We start from the raw sequence: 25,054 nt of genomic DNA on the forward strand, positions 1-25,054 counted from the left end.
TAGGCTTCACTAGATCAAACACAGCAACAAAGGTCCTCAACTTTCGGGGCACTGACTTTAAAAGCATATTACATTCGTCCATCAGGCGCTACAAAACCAAGCTGAAACCAATAATGTAGAGGCTATGTGGTCAATCCTGAAATGCACCTTGCATGAGGCAACAAACCGCTATACAAAAACAGTAAGCAAACGACGGAGGAAGAACAAGCCCCAAGTGGTTCTCTGCAGAGATCTCGGATCTTGTCAAGGAAAAGAAAAAAGCTTTTATTTCCTACAAGTATACAGGAAACAGGGTGGCAAAAGAAGACTATCTGACCAGGTCTAAAGCAGTCAAAGCGGCAGTCAGAGAGGCCAAGATTCAAACAGAAGAACAACTAGTGAAAAACATTAAAAAAGGGGATAAATCCTTCTTCAGATACATTAGCGACAGGAAACGAAACACAGATGGGATAGTATGTCTCAGGAAAACAGACGGGACCTATGCAGAAACGGATTCTGATAAAGCCAAACTACTAAATGAATACTTTTGCTCAGTCTTTACCTGTGAGGCGCCGGGGACCGGTCCACAACTGCAGGCAAGGCAATCCTCGGAAGACCCGTTTCAAAATTTCAAGTTTACACCCAGCAGCGTCCATGGTGAACTATCAAAACTCAAGGTGAACAAAGCCATGGGACCGGACAATCTAAACTAAACTAAACTAAACTAAACCTTGGGTTTATATACCGCACCATCTCCACGAATGCGGAGCTCGGCACGGTTTACAGGAAGAAAGATGAGAGAGGAACTAGGGAGTTGTGTGATGTCCTGGCGGAACCGCTATCCGTGCTGTTAAAATCTTTCCCTAAGTACCGGAAAAGTCCCCATGGACTGGAAAACAGCTAACGTCATTCCACTGCACAAAAAAGGTTGCAGAACGGAGGCTGCGAATTACAGACCGGTGAGCCTCACCTCAATAGTGAGCAAACCCATGGAAAGACTTATTAAACACGAATTAGATACGATCCTGACCCAGGAGAATCTACAGGATCCCCAGCAGCATGGATTCACAAAGGGAAGGTCCTGTCAATCCAATCTGATCAGCTTCTTTGACTGGGTTACAAGGAAACTGGATATGGGGAAGTCTCTGGACGTCGTGTACTTGGACTTCAGCAAAGCTTTTGATAGCGCCCGCACCGCAGATTGTTGAACAAGATGACTTCGATGGGATTGGGAGTGATATTGACGACATGGGTCAATGACTGGTTAAGCGGTAGAATCCAGAGGGTAGTGGTTAACGGTACCCCCTCCAATACATCGGAGTTGACCAGTGGAGTGCCACAGGGATCGGTCTTGGGACCGATCCTTTTCAACATATACATAAGAGACCTGACTCAAGGGCTTCAAGGTAAAATAACACTATTCGCCGACGCCACCAAACTATACAACATAGTAGATAACAGCACCTTGCCCGACAGTATGGAACAGGACCTGTTCTTATTGGAACATTGGTCCTCGACTTGGCAGCTAGGCTTCAATGCCAAAAATTGTAAGGTCATGCACCTTGGCAGCAGAAACCAGTGCAAAACTTACACTCTAAATGGTGAGACCTTATCTAGGACTAGGGCAGAACGTGATTTGGGAGTAATCATTAGTGAAGACATGAAAACTGCCAAGCAGATGGAGAAAGCTGCATCTAAGGCTAGACAAATGGTGGGATGCATCCGTAGAGGTTTCGTCAGCCGGAGGCCCGAAGTCATAATGCCCCTGTACAGATCCATGGTGAGACCTCATCTTGAATATTGTGTTCAATTCTGGAGACCACGTTGTCAAAAAGATGTGCGGAGAATCGAGTCGGTTCAGCGAATGACCACCAGGATGGTCTCGGGACTCAAGAACCTCCCATATGATGAAAGACTGAATAAACTGCAACTATACTCGCTCGAGGAACGTAGAGAGAGGGGGGACATGATTGAGACATTTAAATATATCACGGGCCGCATCGAGGTGGAAGACGATATCTTCTTTCTTAAAGGACCTTCAACCACAAGAGGTCATCTGCTGAAAATCAAAGGCGGGCAATTTCATGGCGACGCCAGGAAGTATTTCTTCACCGAAAGGGTAGTCGATCATTGGAATGAACTTCCATTGCAGGTGATTAACGCCAGCAGCGTGCTCGATTTTAAAAAGAAATGGGATATGTATGTGGGATCTCTAGCCGGGTGAAGTTTCGGGGTGGGTCATTGGCATGGGCAGACTTGATGGGCTACAGCCCTTTTCTGCCGTCATATTCTATGTTTCTATATATAGAGGCAACCTATTTCCAATATGAATTCATTTAAAAAATATACTTAACAGGATTTGGAACCCACCTCTTCAGTTTCATTATGTCCATTTAACATTCTTGGATATCATAGAAGAACTTGGTAAGCTGAGACATTCATTTATTTAAATATTCATTAATTTGATTTATTGTCTGCTTAATTACTGAAGCACTCTTAAGCAAAGTACAACATATAATATTCCATAACTGAAAACAATAACATATAACATTGGTACAGAATATAAACACCTTAAAACCTTGAGTAGAGTGAGATGGAAAATCACTTTCCTTGATTATATTATACAGTATATGACCACCTTGAAGGACGATGCGTTGATTTATTTGATGATGGTATCTGAGCTCAGAAACTTATCTGGTCATCAGTGTGACAATGCAAAATGTTTTAACGGTTTTGATTTACCTGTTTGTAGGTTTCTTTGGGTATGTCAAGTCATCTGATAAGATTACATAAATGTCCTGCAGATGGTTCAGAAACTGCGCCACAGCAAAACCCAATGAGTCTTGAGAAATGCAGTATGACAAGAAGTCTGGAAATCATAACTGCAAAATAAAAAAGCAAGATTATTGTATGGCAGTATGAATAGCATTGCAGTATGCAAATGTAACAGAAGTCATACACAGAGACAGAGTAGAAACATAGAAACATAGAAGATGACGGCAGAAAAGGGCTACAGCCCATCAAGTCTGCCCACTCTGCTTATCCAACCCCTGTCTATGCCCTAATGACCCAATTTCCTTATCCTGACCCTCGTAGGGATCTCACATGGGTATCCCATTTATTCTTAAAGTCTGGCACGCTGTCTGCCTCGATCACCTGCACTGGAAGCTTGTTCCAATGATCAACCACTGTGAAGAAATACTTTCTGGTGTCGCCATGAAATTTTCCGCCCCTGAGTTTGAGCGGGTGCCCTCTTGTGGCCGAGGGTCCCTTGAGAAAGAAAATATCATCTTCCACTTCGACACGTCCCGTGAGGTACTTAAATGTTTCGATCATGTCTCCCCTCTCTCTACGTTCCTCAAGAGTGTAGAGCTGCAATTTGTTCAGTCTCTCTTCATACGAGAGACCCTTGAGCCCCGAGATCATCCTGGTGGCCATCCGCTGAACCAATTCAATTCTGCGCACATCTTTACTGTAATGTAGCCTCCAGAACTGCACACATTACTCCAGATGAGGTCTCACCATGGCCCTGTACAACGGCATTATGACTTCAGGCTTTCCGCTGACGAAACTTCTATTGATACAACCCAATATCTGCCTTGCCTTAGATGAAGCCTTCTCCACTTGATTGGCAGTTTTCATGTCTGCACTGATGATTACTCCTAAATCTCGTTCTGCTGAAGTCCTAGTTAAAGTTTCTCCCTTCAAGAAGTACGTCCTGCATGGATTTCCGCTTCCAAGGTGCATGACCTTACATTTCTTAGCATTGAAGCCTAGCTGCCAGGTTGAGGACCAACTTTCCAATGTAAGCAGGTCCTGCGCCATATAATTCTGTAAACTGCATTCACTTACTATATTACATGGTTTGGCGTCATCGGCGAATAGTGTTATTTTACTTTGAAGCCCTTGAGTATTGTGATGATAGTTAGAAGAGCACTGTAGATGTTGCACTAATGATTTAAGATGTTAAAAGTCTGTGGTAAACTAGAATCCTTGCTCTACAAGAATTTCCTCAAGAAGTTTAAAAAAATTGGGATGCTTAACAACATACTCCAGGTTAGGCCTGCCTGTTAAAGGATCAGTTGTGGAATGAAGTTTCTTCCAACCTCCTTCCCCCCACCCCAAAATTACCACTTACCCCTGCAACATTCCTGAACTCCCCTCACATCACCACTTGCACCCCCATCTCCCGGACATCCTACAATCAGCACTTACCTAAAATTGTAGAACACGTAGACTAGAGTGATGTGGGGACAAAAATTCATCCCCCGTCCCTGCATTTTCATCCCCATCCCCTCCTTGTCCCTGTAGTCTTAATTCTCTTCCCCACATCTCCCTGCTCTAAACAAAAACATGATTTTATGCAATTTTATGAACCTAGGGCATTGCAAATAAATATTTTAAGCCTGTATATGTATTTATATATATAAACACTCACAGGGAAGTTGAAAAGAATGCCATACACTGCGTACTTTCCCTACTTATTCATATGTAGTGTATAGCTACTCTGAATAAAATTTAGATACTGGATGTTTAGTGCAGCTTAAAAAGAATACTGCTCCTCTCTGTATGAGCACCACTCTTTAAAAAAATGGGACAGTACTTCTGTTACCAATTGTTTTATGCACTCCGGGGACAGTACTTCTGTTACCAATTGTTTTATGCACTCCGGGGAATTATATATATAAAAAAAAATCAAAACATTGTATTTAAAAACAAAACTTGAACGGAATAATATTTGCAGTATTCTGGAAATATATGGGGATATTTTAATACTTATCTTGCCAGTCTAGTTTCTTCCTGTTGGCCATGTAAACAGTGATATTTCAGCATCACTAACAAAAAATCCTGAGGTTACTAGCAACCATAAGCCTTAGTGTTTTTGGTAGGTTGCCAAATGGCCACCAGGCTTCAGCTCTGCTAGCCTTTAGTAAGAGGCTGAGTTATGAAAGATTAGGTACAGTTAATTATAGATAACATGTGCTATCTGTATTAGCTGTACCTAATAGAGCTGCAGGCTGAGAACAGGGATGTCACTATTGCTCCTTGAAATCTTGGACAAGTCACTCAACCATCCATTGAATCAGGTACAAAACTTAAATTGTAAGCCATCCAGGATGATGAAAATACCAACTGTACCTGAATGAAACTTGCTTTTACTGAGAAAGGTGTGATCTAAATCCAAATAGGCATACTATGAAGTAATATAGAACACTACAAAAGTCACCCAGGACCTTAAGAGCAATTCTACCATACCATTATAGCAGTACCATCCCTGAGAACATAAGAACATAAGCACTGCCTCTGCTGGGTCAGACCAGAGGTCCATCATGCCCAGCAGTCCGCTCACATGGCAGCCCATCAGGTCCAGGACCTGTATAGTAATCCTCTATCTATACCCTTCTATCCCCTTTTCCTTTAGGAAATTATCTAATCCTTTCTTGAACTGTCCTATCACACCCTCTGGAAGCGCATTCCAGGTGTCCACCACCCTTTGGGTGAAGAACTTCCTAGCATTGGTTCTGAATCTGTCCCCTTTTAATTTTTCTGAATGCCCTCTCGTTCTTGTAGTTTTTGAAAGTGTGACGAATCTGTCCCTCTCCACTTTCTCTATGCCTTTCATGATCTTATAGGTCTCTATCATGTCCCCTCTGTCTCCGCTTTTCCAGGGAAAAGAGCCCCAGTTCCTCTAATCTTTCAGCATATGAAAGGTTTTCCATACCTTTTATCAGTTGCATCACTCTTCTCTGAACCCTCTCGAGTATGTCCATATCCTTCCTAAGGTACGGAGACCAATACTGGATGCAGTACTCCAGATGCGGGCACACTATCACCCGATACAACGGCAGGATAACTTCTTTCGTTCTGGTTGTAATACCTTTCTTGATAATACCTAGCATTCTGTTCGCCTTCTTAGATGCCACTCCACACTGTACTGACGGCTTCATTGTCTTGTCCACTAGTACCCCCAAGTCCTTTTCTAGGCTACTTTCACCCATTACCAGTCCTCCCATCATATAGCTATACATCGGGTTCCTGTTTCCTACATGCAAGACTTTACATTTCTCTACATTAAACTTCATCTGCCATCTTTTCACCCACTCTCCTAGTTTGTTCAGGTCCCTTTATAAATCTTCACAGTCCTCTTTAGTCCTAACTCCACTAAATAGTTTGGTGTCATCTGCAAATTTTATTACTTCACACTTCGTCCCTGTTTCTAGATCATTTATAAATACATTGAACAGCAGCGGTCTGAGTACCGACCCCTGCGGAACACCACTCGTGACCCTCCTCCAGTCAGAGTGGTGGCCCTTCACTCCCACCCTTTGCCTCCTACCTGCCAACCAATTTCCGATCCATCTATGTACGTCTCTTTCCACCCCATGGTTCTTCAGTTTCCGCAGTAGGCGTTCATGGGGTACCTTATCAAAGGCTTTTTGGAAATCCAAGTATACGATATCTAGGGGGTCCCCTTTGACCATCCGTTTGTTAATTCCTTCGAAGAAGTGCAATAAGTTCGTTTGGCACGATCTTCCCTTGCAGAAGCCATGTTGATTTGTTTTCATCAGTTTGTTCCTTTCTAGATGCTCATCGATGCTATCTTTTATCAGTGCTTCCGCTATCTTCCCCGGAACTGAAGTCAAACTTACCAGTCTGTAGTTCCCCGGGTCACCTCTCGCTCCTTTTTTGAAGATGGGCGTAACATTAGCTATCTTCCAATCCTCCGGGATCATGCCTTTTTTCAGGGATAGATTGCAAATCTGCTATAGTAGTTCTGCTATTTCCTCCTTTAGTTCTTTCAATACCCTAGGATGGATTCCGTCCGGGCCCGGAGATTTGTCAGTTTTCAATAAGAAAAATTCATTCCGAAAATGGAAAAAGGACAAAACCGGGGAGAACTGGAAAGAGCCCAGGAAACATCAAAAAGAATGTCACCTCGTGGTTGGAAGAGCAAAAAGAGAATATGAAGAGAGGCTAGCCAGGGAAGCACAAAATTTCAAACTGTTCTTCAGATATGTTAAAGGGAAGCAGCTGGCAAGGGAGGAGGTGGGACCGCTAGATGACGGAGATAGGAAAGGGGTGGTGAGTCACGTAACAAGGACCTAGTTAGGAAAACACAGCACCAAACACTTTAATAAACATATTGAAAACTAAAGAAGTCAGATTAGTACAGATCCATCCAGCACAGTTACTTCTAACAGAAAACCATGTCTCTTTCATATGCAGAGAACATAGATAGAGTGCAAACACTAAAACAACAACTATGGGAAATGATGATCTTGATTCCAAGTTTTATTCCAAGTTCTTCATAAAATTAATTTGTATATTAGGTGCAGTAGTATGTCATCTCAAATAATACACGGAAAGAGATTGTGGTGGGGACCTGACACGGTCCGTGTTTCGGTCAGAAAGATCTTCCTCTGGGGTCCTATGGGGATGTGTAACAGTAAAAAATGTTTATATATGTAAACAAAACTATGAATGAAAAGAATATTTATGAATGAAAAGATCAGGAAAATGAGGAAATAGTCCACCAGGTAAATAAACAGTCGTGGGAATTGTCAGATGCAGGCCTGCCCAATTCACAGTGTGAATAAATGGTACTGATTTGGTGATACATAGAAACGTGTCTGGTGTAAAATGCATAACGTGCAAACGAGAGCATATATCTGGTCTCAATATGAATAAAGTGTCAAGGAAATACGAGAGTAAATGCAATTCTGGACTTAATTCTAAATGGACTACGAGGACTGGCGCAAGGTATAGAAGTAGAGGGGACGCTGGAAAACAGTGATCACAATATGATCCACTTCAACCTGGACACAGGGGCAAAACATCGATCTAGAACGACAGCCAAGGCACTGAACTTCCGAAAAAGGAATTATGAAGGAATGAGGATCATAGTGGGGAAGAAGATTAAGAAGAGGATAAGCACTGTAAAAATGCTAGAGAAAGCATGGTCCCTTTTTAAGGACACAGCCACCGAGGCGCAAAATCTATATATACTGTGTATCAACAAGGGATCCAAGAGGAAAAAAAACAAGGAACCTGCGTGGCTCACTGTAGCAGTGAAGGAAGTGTTCAGAGACAAAAAGACTTAATTTAAGGAATGGAAAGGTCAAAAATGGACAAAAACTGGAAAAAGCACAAACAACATCAAAGCAGGTGCCATAAGGCGGTAAGAGGGGCCAAAAGAGACTATGAGGAAAAAATAGCCAAGGAGGCAAAAAACTTCAAGCCATTCAACAAGGTCCCGTATGAACGACTGCTTCGAAAAATTGCAAGCCATGGAATCAAAGGTGAAATACTCACATGGATTAAAAACTGGTTGGAGGATAGGAAACAGAGAGTGGGGGTAAATGGACAATACTTGGACTGGAAAAGTGTCACGAGTGGAGTGCCACAGGTTTCGATGCTTGTGCCAGTGCTCTTCAACATATTTATAAATGACCTGGAAATTGGTACGACAAGCGAGGTGATTAAATTTGCGGATGATACAAAGTTATTCAGAGTAGTGAAGATACAGAAGGATTGTGAAAACCTATAACGTGACATAAACACACTTGAGGAATGGGCTGTGACATAGCAAATGAGGTTTAACATAGATAAGTATAAGGTGATGCATGTCGCTAACAAAAATCTTATACATGAATACAGGATGTCCAGTGCAGTACTCGGAGAGACCTCCCAGGAAAGAGACTTGGGAGTACTGTTCGACAAGTCAATGAAGCCGTCCATGCAATGAGCAGCGGCGGCGGCAAAAAGGGCGAACAGAATGCTAGGAATGATTAAGAAGGGGATTACAAACAGATTGGAGAAGGTTATCATGCTGCTGTACCGGGCCATGATACGCCCCCACCTGGAATACTGCATCCAGCACTGGTCGCCGTACATGAAGAAGAACATGGTACTACTTGAAAGTGTCCAGAGAAGAGGGACTAAAATGGTTAAGGGGCTGGAGGAGTAGCCGTACAGTGAGAGATTAGAGAAACTGGGCCTTTTCTACCTTGAAAAGAGGAGACTGAGAGGGGACATGATCGAAACATTCAAATAAAAGAAGGGAATAGACTTAGTAGATAAAGACAGGTTGTTCACCCTCTCCAAGATAGAGAGAATGAGAGGGCACTCTCTAAAGTTAAAAGGGATAGATTCCGTATAAATGTATGGAAGTTCTTCTTCACCTAGAGAGTGGTAGAAATCTGGAACACTCTTCCAGGGGCTGTTATTGAGGAAAACACCCTCAAGGGATTCAAGACAAAGTTAGACAAGTTCCTGCTGAACCAGAATGTATGCAAGTAAGGCTAGACTCAATTAGGGCACTGGTCTTTGACTTAATGGCTGCGGCGGGAGTGGACTGCTGGGCATGATGGACCACTGGTCTGACCCAGCAGCGGCAATTCATTTGCTCTTATGAACTCAAATCGATGTGATACAACAAGGTGAAGAAGTTGAAGAGGTTTGCCACACCACGAGTGAGAGGAGAAAACTGCTGATTAACAGCTGTGAAATAGAGAAAACTATAAAGAGAAATACTATAGCTGTTCAAAACTAACATACCAAAGTGATGAAAACCACAAAATCTATGATGCTGTGGAACAAACGAGTTCCTGTGTACTTTAAAGAGGAAAAAAATGAAAATGGATATGAATGAATATGAATAAACATGAATAAAAATGAAAAAGAAAATGAATGATTGGGATAAGTCCATACAAAATTGCAAAGGATAAAAAGGCAACAGCACTGTAGCACATCATCAACAAAGCATTGTCGGAATATGAATGGTGAGTGACCTTTTCAATGAGTCTTTAGAGTTAGGAGTGGTACTGGAGGCCTGGAGAAGGGCGGATGTGGTCCCTCTACATAAAAGTGGAAGTCTGACTTCTGTGGTAAGCAAATTCATGAAAACACATTTAAAACAGAGAATGGTGACATTTCTGGAATCCTGTGGATTACAGGACCAGAGGCAACATGGATTCACTAGAGATAGGTCTTGTCAGACAAATCTGATCAATTTCTTTGACTGGGTGACCAGTTAATTGGATAGAGAGAGTGCACAAGATGTGGTGTATTTAGATTTTAGCAAAATCTTTGACAGTGTTCCACATAGACGTCTAATAAATAAACTGAGTGCCCCCAGGATGGGTTCCAAAGTGATGGGCTGGGTAACAACTGGTTGAGTGGAAGGCAACAGAAGGTAGTGATCAATGGATATCACTTTGAGGAAAGAGATGTTACCAGTGGTGTGCCACAAGGTTCTGTTCTTGGGCCTGTTCTTTTAAACATTTTTATAAACGATATTGCTGAAAGGCTGTCAGGTAAGATTTGTCTCTTTGCGGATGATACCAAAATCTGCAATAGAGCAGACACCCAGGATGGTGTGAATAACATGAAGACATTCAGAATGTGGACATTGCTCTGTTTGTAACATTATGGACATTGCTCTGTTTGTAACATTATGATGGACACTACAGAATTTAAAGATCCTAAGTCTGATCATATTATTCAGCTTAGATCGACTGCATCTTGCACATCTGCGAATGTAATTTATGTCTTAATGTGTCCTTGTAATTTTCTATATATTGGACAGACGTCCCGATTATTGAAGATCAGACTGATTGAACACAGACACTGTATTACCCAGAAGAAACTAAACATACCTCTGGTAGAACATTGTCTTGTTTTTGACCATACATTTCCTGATTTCAAATGCTGCGTATTGGAACAACTTTCTACTGATCAACGTAGAGGAGATATTAGGCGCAGATTACGTCAGTGTGAACAGCAGCTGATTTTTGCTTTTCAAACTACTTTTCCTAATGGTTTGAATGAAGCCTTTGAATGGCGTGCGTTTTTGTGCAACAGGGCTCTGTCTATATTTACTGTTTTTCCATATATGTCATTACGTTTTACGTGATCGTGTGACGTAATGGAAGTTGCTCTTTAACCCTAAAAAGAAGCTAATGTGTTTTATCCCTTTGCCAATTTTTGCGATATTGCCAGAGCGGAGGATTATTCTTTCTGCCTTCCCCTGATGCAACCGGTGAAACGGGGTACTCCTGTTGGGAACTGAATAATTAGGACTAACGTCAGGACATGATTTGGATTTCTACTGAACAGTTTGAGATAAATGGCCATTTTTTCTGTTTTTTTCTGTTCTCCAAAATCTCCAAACTTTATTCCTCAAATTATGGCATTCCACAAGGTTCAATTCTATCCCCTCTTCTCTTTAATATATTCCTTTCTCCACTACTTACCTTAACTCAGTCTCTAGGGTTCACAACTTTTGCATACGCTGATGACATACAACTTATTCATCCTCTAGACCCTGAAAACTTAGATGACATTACTTGTATTAATAATAAACTTGTTTCAATAAAAAATTGGCTTTTTACAAACAAACTGGTTTTAAATCTCAAAAAGACAAAAACAATGCTCTTTTCATGGAAAAGAGATACAAAATTAATTTCTCCAATTTCTATTAACAATACTGAATTAGACTTGGTTACTACTATAAAAATTTTAGGCATGTTGATAGATGACAAACTTATTTATCATGACCATATCAATAACATTGTTAAAAGTTGTTTTTATAAATTACGCTTAATCCGTTCGCTTACAAAATTCCTACAACCTGAATCCATCAACATTTTAATCCATTCCTTAATCATCTCCAAAATAGATTATTGTAATTCTCTCCTCATTAATATTACACAAAAAGAAAAAAGAAGGCTGCAATTAATACAAAATACTGCCGTGAAATTAATTTATAATGCAAAAAATATGATCATGTCACCCCTCTGTTAATTAAATCTCATTGGCTCCCGATAAGCCACCGCATTACTTTTAAATTATTACTCTTAGTTTTTAAAGCCATAAATTTTAATGAGCCACAATTTATTAATAGGTGGCTAATTCCCTATAACACTACACGTTTACTTCGCTCAACCTCTTCTAACCTTCTTTCGGTCCCATCGTTGAAAGTTATAGGAATCAGACGTCAAGACATGTTTTCAGTTATGGCCCCCCAGTCATGGAATCTCTTACCACAGTTTATTAGAGAATTAAAGGATTTAGCCTTATTTAAAAAAACACTAAAAACTTTTTTTTTTAAAGATGCTATGATTCCTAATATTTTAATTATGGATTTTTAACTGTTAACTCAAATTCCCCTCCTATTTGTTTTTCCCTTTTATGTTTCTCTCTCTTTCCTGTCTAAATATTGTAATTTCCCCCCTATTTGCCCTCACTACTCTTGTATGTTTTTACCCATAATTAACACTTGTATGTTTTTACCCATAATTAACATTTTTTTAATATATGTATGTATTTTATAGGATAATTATATCGTATAACAAAAAATTGTTTATATGTTGACACCAATGTCTTATTTGTATATTTTATAGTATTGTACATCGCCTAGTAATTTAAAATAGGCAATTCATTAAGAACAAATAAACTTGAACTTGAACTTCTTGTGGATTGCTTCCTTTTGTCCTTTTAAACACATTATTAGAACACTTTCCCTATATGTAGAGTTTTTTGACCTATGACTGGCCTTTTTCCTCCAACATGTTTCAATGTTTTGTATTATCTTGTATCATATTTGTTTTAAGAGGCACAGCTGCATGCTTATGTTAATTTCTATTTACCCTAAATTTTTGATTTACTAAAGAACAGATGAAATTTAAATAAATACTATTATTGATAAAAGAATGAGTTTATTCAAAATTCTTGAATATATTGCATTTTCTTGAGGGTTCTGGTAGGTACTCCAGAAATCTGGGATAAGGGCATATATTATCCTTACAGCAATTCTATTCAGGCTTTTACATTGTTTGCATTGAGTGGTGAAGTAAGGTAAATCCTCCACAAGTTGTAGAAGAAAGGATTCTTCTATTGAATAGGGAAGACAGAAAGAAAATATCCTCTATTGAATAGAGACGACGGAAGAAGAAACCCGTGGAATGCTGGTAAGATAGTAAAACTGAAGACTTCATTTGTAAGTATATTTCATTTTGTACATATATTGTTGTTGTATTTGAATTTAGCATTAGTAGTAGTATGTTACATATAGATGTTGTTAAAAGAAATAATCCTTTGTTGAGTAACAAAATCCAACATTTTCATGATAAATGTAGGAAAGCTGGAAAGAAATCTAAGGAAAAATTTGAATGACCACAAGGTGGCTCTCTAAACTGGGAAAATTTTACATACTTATATTTTATCAGAGAAAAAAAGGAAATTCCCAAGAATAGCATATGCAGTTTTGGGAATTATTAAAAAAGGGATGGTTAACAAGACTAAGACGCTGAAAGCACATGGGGAAGACAGAGGTGGAGATAAGGACGCTGAAAGCACATGGGGAAGACAGAGGGGGGGAGAAAGACACTGAAAGCACATGGGGAAGACAGAGTGGGGAGAAGGATGCTGAAAGCACATGGGGAAAACAGAGGGGGGAGAGAAGGACGCTGAAGGCACATGAGGAAGAGAGAGGAGGGAGAAGGACACTGAAAAGACATGGGGAAGACAGAGGGGGGAGAAGGACACTGAAAGCACATGGGGAAGACAGAGTGGGGAGAAGACGCTGACAAGGAAGAAGACAGAGATGCCAGACTATGGAGGGAGAAGAGGGAAGAAGATGGGTGCCAGAGCAATTTGGAAGGGGGGAGAAAGGGAGAGGCACAGTAACAGAGCACATGGAAGATGCAGAGAGAAGAGAGACTGGATGGAAGGAACTGAATGAGATGAGGAAAGCAGAAACCAGAGAAGACAAAGGTAGAATAAAAATTTTCTATTTATTTATTGCTTTAGGAGACATGTGTCACTGTTTCTGTGGTGTTGCATTGTATGCAGAGTCCAGCTTCTTGCTGGTTACAATTTAACCTTTGTCTATGTATTTCTATTTTATCCCCCCTTTTACAAAACTGTGGAGCATTTTATAGCGCCAGACATGGTGGTAGCAGCTCTGATGCTCAGAATTCTATGAACATCAGAGCTGTTACACCGTGGCTAAAATCCACACTACAGTTTTGTAAAAGGGGAAGGGGTTAGTTTGTGATGACATATTCCATATTAGGCGAAGGTGTTTTCTGTGTTCTGTGTGTTCGAAAGACATGGTTTTTTGTTAGGATTGACAGTGTAGGATTGATCTGTACTAGTCTGGCTTGTTTAGTTTTACAATGGGTGTATTGATGTTGTACTGCTCACAGCAGTATGTAAAATGCGGCCTTTTCCTAGGTACTCATGTGTGACGTGTGGCTTGTTACTAAAAATCATGTTTTTCGTACAGATGAGGGGGTGTGCCAAAAAATGATGGGCCCTGGGTGTCACATATGCTAGGTACGCCACTGGCAGATGCTGGAAGGAAGTGGGGAGGAGAAAGAAAAAAGGGCACATGCTGGATTGAGGGAAGAGGATAGAGTTAGATACTGGAAGGGTTGAGGGAAAGAGGTGGCGAGCTGTAGGTAGACAGTAAAAAAGGAAATTGATGAGAGGGTAGTAAGAATGTAATCTAGATGGATGCAGAAAATAAATTGAAAAGGAAAATGAGGGAAGAAAGGGATTGCAGAAGAGAGGTGTGGGAGAGGAAAGGAGAGGGGAGAGAAGCCAGACCAATGGGGGTGAAAGGAGAGATGGAAGGGGGAGGCATACAGTTTCTGGAAGGGGCATAGAAGGAGAGAAGATGCCATATAGGGGCAGAGAGATGGCAGACAGTGAATGGAAGGAAGAGAGTAACAAGAAAATGAGGAAAGCAGAAACCAGAGAAGACAAAAGTAGAACAAAAATTTTCTATTTATTTATTGCTTTAGGAGACATGTGTCACTGTTTCTGTGGTGTTGCATTGTATGCAGAGTCCAGCTTCTTGCTGGTTCAGTTTAACCTTTGTCTATGTATTTCTATTTTATCCCTCCTTTTACAAAACTGTGGAGCATTTTTATAGCGCCAGACATGGTGGTAGCAGCTCTGATGCTCAGAATTCTATGAGCGTCAGAGCTGTTACTACCGTGGCTAAAATCCACACTACAGTTTTGTAAAAGGGGGAAGGGGTTAGTTTGTGATGACATATTCCATATTAGGCGAAGGTGTTTTCTGTGTTCTGTGTGTTCGAAAGACATGGTTTTTTGTTAGGATTGACAGTGTAGGATTGATCTGTACTAGTCTGGCTTGTTTAGTTTTACAATGGGTGTATTGATGTTGTACTGCTCACAGCAGTATGTAAAATGCGGCCTTTTCCTAGGTACTCATGTGTGACGTGTGGCTTGTTACTAAAAATCATGTTTTTCGTACAGATGAGGGGGGGTGTGCCAAAAAATGATGGGCCCTGGGTGTCACATATGCTAGGTACGCCACTGGCAGATGCTGGAAGGAAGTGGGGAGGAGAAAGAAAAAAGGGCACATGCTGGATTGAGGGAAGAGGATAGAGTTAGATACTGGAAGGGTTGAGGGAAAGAGGTGGCGAGCTGTAGGTAGACAGTAAAAAAGGAAATTGATGAGAGGGTAGTAAGAATGTAATCTAGATGGATGCAGAAAATAAATTGAAAAGGAAAATGAGGGAAGAAAGGGATTGCAGAAGAGAGGTGTGGGAGAGGAAAGGAGAGGGGAGAGAAGCCAGACCAATGGGGTGAAAGGAGAGATGGAAGGGGGAGGCATACAGTTTCTGGAAGGGGCATAGAAGGAGAGAAGATGCCATATAGGGGCAGAGAGATGGCAGACAGTGAATGGAAGGAAGAGAGTAACAAGAAAATGAGGAAAGCAGAAACCAGAGATGACAAAAGTAGAACAAAAATTTTCTATTTATTTATTGCTTTAGGAGACATGTGTCACTGTTTCTGTGGTGTTGCATTGTATGCAGAGTCCAGCTTCTTGCTGGTTCAGTTTAACCTTTGTCTATGTATTTCTATTTTATCCCTCCTTTTACAAAACTGTGGAGCGTTTTTTAGCGCCAGCCATGGTGGTAGCAGCTCTGATGCTCAGAATTCCATGAGCGTCAGAGCTGTTATTACCGTGGCTAAAATCCACACTTCAGTTTTGTAAAAGGGGGAAGGGTTAGTTTGTGATGATATTTCATATTACGCAAAGGTGTTTTCTGTGTTCTGTATGTTGAAAGACATGGTTTTCTGTTAGGATTGACGGTGTAGGATTGATCTGTACTAGTCTGGCTTGTTTAGTTTTACAATGGGTGTATTGATGTGGTACTACTCACTGCAGTATGTAAGATGCTGCCTTTTCCTAGGTACTCATGTGTGATATGTGGCTTGTTACTAAAAATCATGTTTTTCGTACAGATGGGGGGAGGGGGTGCCAAAAAATTATGGGCCCCGGGTGTCACATATGCTAGGTAAGCCACTGAGGGTAGCTTAAACCTTTTCTAAAATATGTCTTTATACTTCTTCAGGGTTTCTAAGTCAATGTGCCAGGATGTCCATGTTTAGGTTTGAATACCTCTTTTAAAATGATCACCAAAGTTATTTCAAATCATGTCTTGTTGGAGTTATACTAGTTCCAAAGCTACAATTATGTTGACTCCTTTTATGTCAGTTCCACTGTAGCATAGCTGTGATGCTCTTCAGTTCACAAACCAAATGATGTGATTTTATATCAGCAATTGTAGTGGCTAATGTAAAGCTCTTTTTTAAAATAAGCCCTATTATCTTGTAATAGTTTCACAATGGCGTGTCTACTGTGTTTTCTTCAAACACAGCTTGACTGTTTTATATCAGATTTCATGGCAGCAAGTGTATAGCATTTTCTAAATAAACCTGCTGTTTTATATCAGTACAACAGGAGTAATTTGCCTCTGTCCTTTGTAGTTCAACAGACCAGCACAGCCAGATACAAACCTCCCACAGGCAAAGGTGATCAGATTATTCCATGAGGCTGCTTTTATATACATTAAGAATTTGCAACCTTGAAAGTTGTATCCATCAGCCTTCTCTATATACTCTATATTCTCTTCTTCATTTGGAGTAGTAATATCTCCATACTTTCCAATACTTCTCCTTGTACTTTGTATTTCAGCATAGCAAGATTCAAACCTCCCACAAGCAAAGGTGATCAAATTATTCCATGAAGCTGTTTTTATGTATGTTAAGAATTTATATAAACCTTGAAAGTTTTATCCTTCAGCCCACTCTTCTTCACTTGAAGTAATAATATCTCCAAATTTTACAATACTTCTAGTAATGATTTGTCTCCTTCCCCCTTCTGTTTGCTAGACCAAACTGTTTTCAGGCTGCTGATTAGACTCCTTAAAAACAATGCAGAACCCAACTCCTTTTACTAAGGTGCACTAGTACTTCTTAGTGTACACTAAAAATTAGCATACGCTAAATGCTAAAGCGTCCATAGGATATAATGGATACATTAGCATGCGTTAGCATTTAGCACGTGCTAATTTTTAGCGCGCGCTAAGATACATTAGTAAAAGGACCCCAAAGAGCAAAAGACAAAGACACAGAGGGGCATTTTCAAACCATACATCTAAGTCCTATTTAGATGTATGGCGCTAGACATTCAAAGTCGGCAGTAAGGAAATGCCTATTTTCAAAAGGCAAACTACCATACGTCTAAAAATCTATCTATCTATCTTTCTTTCTTTTTTTTTTTTTTTTTAAATCTTCTATCTGGACGTCCAGGCCATTGGGATGCCCAGACCACCAGGATGTCTAACTTTATACCACATATTCAACCAAAATTTCATCCAAGTTCCAAACGCCCAGAACAAGACCATTTGGACATGGGAGGGGCCAGTCCTGTAATGGAATGGCTACCCAGACATGGCAACAGAGGGCACTGATGTGAACTTCACATAGGGTGCCAGATAAACATCTTACCAAAACTCCTTCATAGTTTATGATGAGCCCCCCTCCCCAAAACACCCCCCAAGCCCACCTACCTACAACCCCAATAGCCCTTATGCCTACAGGTGACATCTAAATGGCAGTAGAGAAGGGTTTTGGGAGGGTTTGGTGGGTTCACATTTTCCACTATAAATGTAGTGGTTAGAGTGGCTTATGGGACTTCCTACTCCTCTCTATGGTTCACTAGCTTGTCCACTAGGCTACTTAAGACACCTGTGTGCAGCTCTACTAGGCTTTCCAGGTGTTGATGTTCTGGAGACAGGTATATACATTTGTATTCTGATCAGTGGAGATCACTGGAGATGTATGAGGATCACTGGGAATGTGTGGAAGTGTCTTACCTTGATGCCTGCAGTGGTCATCTGGTCTAGTTCCAAACGTATAAGTTCCAGTCAGAATGTCTTGCAAAATGTTTGATTAGCGCTACAAGATGTCCATGTCTAACCCACCCTTTAGACTGCCCAAAGCCCGCCCATAACATGCCTCCACCACACCCATCTCGTGCTCTGAACGTACAAAGGCTAGATCACCTCGCTAAATGTACAGAAAGATGGTTTTGATAATCGGCACTTGGAGGTCCTGGTGATTAGGACGTCCAAGTGCTGATTTAGGATGCTTTTTGGATGTCTATGTTTTTTGATTATGAGCCTGACAGGATATAAATATCAATATAAATTAACCGAAATGATTAAAAAACCCCAAAATATATGAGTATGCAGGAGTAACACAATATCCTCTTTGGACTTCTTCCAGATATCTCTGCAAGGTATTAAAAAAATTATCTCTGTCTCATATGCTTCCTGTTATTCAGAAACAGATAGGCCAATAATATAGACACCAATCATGGAATTTAAATAAACACTTGCTACAGACTTTAAATTATTCCCCAAAATTCAGTGTGCTGTCCAGATATCAAGTATTTAAGAACATAAGAATAGCCTTACTGGGTCAGACCAATGGACCATCTAGCCCAGTAGCCCATCCTCATGGTGCCAATCCAATGCTACTGATCCAGTGTAAGCAGTGGCTTGCCCCATGTCGATCTCAATAACAGTCTATAGACTTTTCCTCCAGGAAATTTTCCATAACTTTCTTAAAACCAGCTATGTTAACCACTTTTATCATAACCTCTGGCAATACATTCCAGAGCTTAACTATTCTCTGAGTGAAAAAATATTTTCTCCTATTTTTAAAAGTATTTCCTTGTAATTTCATTGAGTGTTCCCTAGTCTTTGTAATTTTTGACAGAGTAAAGTATTGATCCACTTATACCTATTCTACACCACTCAGAATTTTAAAGATTTCAGTCATATCTCCCCTCAGCCATATCTTTTCCAAGCTGAAGAGCCCTAACTTTTTTAGTCTTTTCTCATACGAGAGGAGTTCCATCCCCTTTATTAGCTTGGTCACTCTTCTTTGAACCTTTTCTAGTTCTGTTATATCTTTCTTGAGTCTTATAAACCATCCCTTTTAAAATAATTCTTAGCATCTAGTTTGCTTTTTTGGCCGCCACCGCACATTGGGCAGAAGGTTTCATCGTATTGTCTACAATGACACCCAGATCCTTTTATTGGGCGCTATTCCACAAGGATGACCCTAGCATCTGGTAACTGTGCTTTGGGTTATTCTTCCCAATGTGCATCACTTTGCATTTGTCCACATTAAATTTCACCTGCCATTTGGATGCCCAGACTTCCAATTTCCTAAGGTCTAACTCCAATTTTTCACAGTCTGTATGCAGTTTAGTTTAAACAGTTTAATCACCTCACTCATCATTCCAGTTTCAAGATCATTTATAAATAAGTTAAATAGCACTGTTCCCAGTACAGATCCTTGCGGCACTTCACAATTTACCCTCTTCCATTGAGAAAAATGGCCATTTAACTCTACCCTCTGTTTTTTTAATCCGATAACCAATTCCTAATCCACAACTGAACTTTGCCTCCTAGCCCATGACTCTTTAATTTACTCAGGAGCCTCTCATTTGGAACTTTGCCAAAAGCTTTCTGAAAATCTAGATATACTATATATAGATATACTATATTTATTTGGTTTTGTAGCCTGACCTTTCTTTAGAGCTCAGAACAGTTCACATATTTTACATACATAATGTTTCCAGTGGATGACAGGACATAGTTAGGTTGAAGATACAAGATCAAACGATACAATAGTGGTTAGTATTCAGAAAGTAAGCAAATGATAAATGAGTTGACATGTTCAGGTGAATTATAATAAGGGGGGTAACATGTTCAGGTGAATTATAACATTGTAACAAATATAAATAGGAAAGGCAACAAGGCTAAGGGGATGAATACTAGTAGCTATACAGTTTCAAACAGCATATACATTTTAAATTAACATATACAGTTTCAATTTACATATAATTTATTATCAATGGATTGATATAAGTATGGATACAGGGTACTCTTGTATTTGGTACATCATTTTGGATTGCGAAAAGATTCACAGAATGGAATTGATATTGGGAGTTAGCTAAGAGGATATAACTTTATGGCTTCCATGTATGCTTCATAGTTGGAGGGCTGGTCTGCAGATGAACTAAAAAAAATGGGTTTTCACTGCTTTTCTGGAGTTTAATAAGAGTATGGAGTGAATGGATTGATTAGGAATTTGGTTCCAGAGCTTGGATATGAAGTGCGAGTATGAGCATTTGCAAGTTTTTTCATGTAACAATGATCAGCTAGGTGAGACTGCCAGCCATTTTTCTCCTTGCGATCTTAGTGAGCATGTGGGTGAGTAGGTAGGTAGCTTTTTTCATGTATCCTGAGATCATTTATGGAAGGATTTGAAGGCTAAGGTTAGAGCTTGGAATATGTAGCGCTTATCGAGAGGTAAGCCAGTGCACTGAGGCCAGTGCCAGGGTGATATGGTCATGGTGCTGAGGTTTTTTAAAAACCGGACTGCTGCATTTTGCACATATTGAAGGCATTGGTGATTTTTCTTATATAGGCATACAAATAGGGCATTGCAGTAGTCCATTCGTGATAAGACATAGGGACAGAAAAATTGGGCATATTCTGCTTCAGTGAAGAATGCTCTGATTTTATGTAGTTATCGCAGGTAATATAATGAGGTTGAGACAACTTGGGAGACATGATCAGAGAGTGACAGATTTGCATCAAGTGTCACTCCAAGACTATGGGCTTTATCTTTGGCTGTTAGTGGGGTTGAGTCTCAGAGAGGGTAGGACAGGTGTATGAGTATGTGCAATAGTCATTGCGTATCCAAAGCATCTCAGTTTTGGATGCATTCAGCTGGAATTTGTTTAAGGCCATCCATTTTTTTTTTAAATTTCTGTTAGACAGTTGAGGAGTTTTGTAATTTGGATGTCTTGGTATTTTCCTAGTGGAAGATATAATTTTGTATGTCATCCAAGAAGGCATGGATTTGTATCTGGTACTTTGTGGCACTACAAAGAATGGATCTAATATAAAGGTTGAATAGTAGTGGGGAAAGTAGGGCCCCCCTGTGAAACGCCACAGTGGAGAGGATTAGGTTTTGATATGGTTGAGACCAGTTGTATCTGTTGGGAATCTTTGGCTTTGGCTTGGATGAGAACCACTTTAGGACCAGGCTACCAATTCCAATTTATGCCAATCTACTCAGGAGAAGAAGTTGGTCAATGGTATCAAATAAAGCACTTAGGTTTAGTAGCACTAAGAGGGCATCATCTCCTTTATCCATGTATTTCCAATAGTCATCAATTATGTTGAGTAAGACAGTTTCTGTTCTCTAGAATTTTCCTAAAGCCTGGTTGGTATTTGGAGAGGGCAACTTGCTTGCATGTGAATTCTTGGATGTGGTTTAAGACTATGGCCCTCTTCTACTAAATCGTGCTAGCGGTTCTAGCGCCGGGAGCCTTGCTGAATGACCTGCGCTGCTCCTGATGATCATAAGAACTCTATGAGCATCGGGAGCAGCACGGGCCATTCAGCACGGCTCTCCACGCTAAAACCGCTAGCGCGGTTTAGTAGAAGAGGGGTGTATGTTCTCTAGGATTGTCAGTAGAAATGGTAGGTTTAAGACAGGTCTGTAGTTGCTTGGTTTGTTGGGTTATAGAGAAGGTTCTTTTAGGATTGGTTTGACTATGGCTGTCTTCCAATTTGCAGGTACAGTTAAACCTCAGTTTACGAGAGCACCGGTTTGTGAGTGTTTTGCAAGACGAGCAAAAATTCGCAAGTTGGAGCCTCGGAAACCGAGTTTGACTCGATTAACGAGTGCCACCCCCGCGATCCAGCATCCCCTCCATGATCCTACATCCCCCGAGCACCAAAACAAATCCCTTACCCCGATTGGGCACCGGCACCAGCACCAAAGCATAGGACATGCCAGTGCTGGTGCTCGAAGATCCTCCCTCTTCTGGGCTGGGCGGTGCATCAGAGATCCTCCCTCTTGCCTGTGCTGGGCTGGACTGGACCTTGAGCATTTGCGCATGCTCAAGGCCTTCTGGTCTCGCTCTCTCCGAGATTCTAAGATTCAGAATCTCGGAGATAGCGAGACCAGAAGGCCTTGAGTATGCACAAATTCTCAAGGCCCAGTCCAGCCCAGCACAGGCAAGAGGAATGATCTCCGACGCACCGCCGAGCCCAGAAGAGCGAGGATCTTCAGGCACCGGCATGTCCTATGTGTTGATGCTGGTGCCGGTGCCCAATCGGGGTAAGGGATTTTGTTTCAGTGCTCGGGGGTGATGTAGAATCGCGGGGGGGAGACGATGTGAGTGGGGGGGAGGATGCTGGTTCACAGAGGGGATGCCGGATTGCGGGAGGGGGGTATGGAGCAGCATCGGTGGCCTCAAGGGGGGGCAATGGAGCAGTGCCGGTACCTCAGGGGGTGGGGGGGAGGAGGTGGAACTGATCAAAGTGAGTTTCCCTTACTTCCTATGAGGAAACTCGCTTTGATATACGAGCAATTTAGTTTACGAGCATACTACTAGAACGAATTATGCTCGTAAACCAAGGTTCCACTGTACTATGTTATGGCATGTTAGAGATACATTGAACAGAGGTAGAATGGATTGGAGGAATTCTTCTCTGACTGATAGGAGAACAGTGGAGGGACATGTATCAAGAGTGATGTTTGAGGGACAGAGAGTATTTACTATTTTGCTTAGGTCATTGTAGGTAATTGGTTTGAATTGACTTAGTGATATGGAGTGGGGTTCTTTATTCTGACTTTTGTTGGCGGTGGTGTCATATTGTGTTGTTAACTCCAAGTCCAGGCAGGAGTGCATTTCTAAGTCCTTGCATTCAAGGTAGAAGTGGAGGGCTTGGTCTTTTCATTGGCAGCTTGTGGGAATGTTTTTTGTTAGGATAAAGAGGCTTCTTGATATGCTTGGGGCTTTTTAATAGCTCTGAGTAATAAAGGCTTTTTTGCTTCAAAAATTGCTGACTGTAGCTATTTATTGAAATTCTGCATAGTAGTTTGTTTTCAGTACTTTTTGTTTTGCACCATGTTCACTCAGGTTTTCTTGCTTCTCTCTCTGTATGTGCGGTTTCTACACTCGCAATTTCGATTATTCGCAGTTTTTGTTTTGATGGCTTTCCTCCACCCAGGTAGGTCCCAAGCCCAAAGCAATAAACTTAGTTTTCCCTGGCCTGCTGTCAGACGGCACGCTGTTACTCTTGCCTTTGGCTTGCAGAAATTTCCAATTGTCAAACACCTGTCAAGTACCTCTTCTGATTGGCCAGCAGCTCTCCCTGATACCACCCCCTTTGTCATGATAACCCACTTGATGGAAAGGTTTCTCTTGGCAACAAAACAAAGGAGAAAGTCCAACTTTGTCTGCAGAAAAAACCAAGCAGGAGAATCAAACAAAACTGCAGACTGTGTATAAGATGCAGCCTCTTTTTACTGCTTCCTTGAGACGCTTTACTTTTTGCAGTAATCCTCGGCGAAAACAATATACAGGCACTTTGTTACTTATCTTCATTTTTTATGGTATGTCCCAACCTTTTTCACCATGGACCCCTGACGAAGGTTTGTCTGAAACACGGACCGTGTCGGATCCCTTGATTGGTAAAAGGGTTTTATTTTACTTATTTGCATTTTAATTTTGGTACAATAAATTTTTGCCTGCATCTTTTACACAGTCTGAAGGTTTCTCTTGGAACAGGGCTGAGGAGCGCGTGACAAACAACGAAGCTTCCTTCCTCCCCCTCCCCCTGCCTCCTTTTCTACTCTTCCACATCACAAAGGGGAATTAGAAACAGTCCTTGGATTTTTAAACAGTTGCTGGCAGGCGCCGCCAAGATGAGAAAAAGAGAAAGCACGGCACGGATCACTGAGGTGGGTGGCGAAGAATGCAAAGCTGAGCAGAGTCTGGGCAAGTACATAGAAATAGTTAGTTGTAATTTCTCTGTATTCGCGGGCCAGCTCTGCCCCTAACCTCTGCAAATACGGAGGGAGAAATGTATTCTCAAGTGCTCTATGAGCCATGGGGATGAGCATTTTTTTGGGTTTGAGCTGATTTTTTGGGAGGTTGCTAGGCTTCTACCGTGTTTCCCCAAAAATAAGACAGTCTTCCCCCTTACCGTGCTAAGTAAGTGACACTGCTATCTCCATAGCTATTTGAAAAGCATTTTGGATAAAGATAGGAAAGCAAATTTGCAGTCCTAACTTTTTCCCAAGTTTTATTAATATTGTAGTCCAAAAATTGTTGCTTTCCAGAATACTTCTCAGTCTCAGTCTTTATAGAACAATGGTCAGACCGCACTTAGAATACTGTGTCCAACACTGGTCTCCATACCTTAAAAAAGATATAACTCTGCTGGAGAAAGTGCAGAGGCGAGCTACGAAACTTATTAAAGGAATGGAACATTTGAACTACAAAGATCGACTTAGGAAACTGGGACTGTTTACCCTTGAGAAGAGAAGACTGAGAGGGGATTTGATTGAGACTTTCAAAATATTAAAAGGATTTGATAAAATAGACCAAGAAGCAGCATTACTGACATTTTCACATGTGACACGGACAAGAGGTCATAGCCTGAAACTGAGTGGCAGCAGGTTCAGGACAAATGTCAGGAAATTTTCTTTCACACAGCGCGTGGTGGATGCTTGGAATGCACTCCCGGAGGAGGTTGTGGAAGAGACTACTGTACTGGGATTCAAGCGCAAGTTGGATGCATACCTTCTTGCATATCATATTGAGGGATACGGTAAATCCGGGTCTCCATAAAGGAGTACCTAAATGG

General features: G+C 41.0%; 1 protein-coding gene across 4 annotated transcripts in view; it reads right to left on the reverse strand.

Moving 5' to 3' along the window:
- The window catches only part of CHRM2 (cholinergic receptor muscarinic 2), a 299,422-nt gene that overhangs the window by 149,656 nt on the left and 124,712 nt on the right, over nucleotides 1-25,054 (reverse strand). For all 4 annotated transcript variants that reach the window (XM_033959191.1, XM_033959193.1, XM_033959195.1 and 1 more), the window contains exon 2: nucleotides 2,722-2,861. The gene's annotated coding sequence lies outside the window, so the exon portion shown is untranslated. The remainder of the gene's footprint in view (nucleotides 1-2,721; nucleotides 2,862-25,054) is intronic.

This window comes from Geotrypetes seraphini, chromosome 9 (genome assembly GCF_902459505.1).
Source record: "Geotrypetes seraphini chromosome 9, aGeoSer1.1, whole genome shotgun sequence".
In the NCBI taxonomy this organism is placed as follows: domain Eukaryota; kingdom Metazoa; phylum Chordata; class Amphibia; order Gymnophiona; family Dermophiidae; genus Geotrypetes; species Geotrypetes seraphini.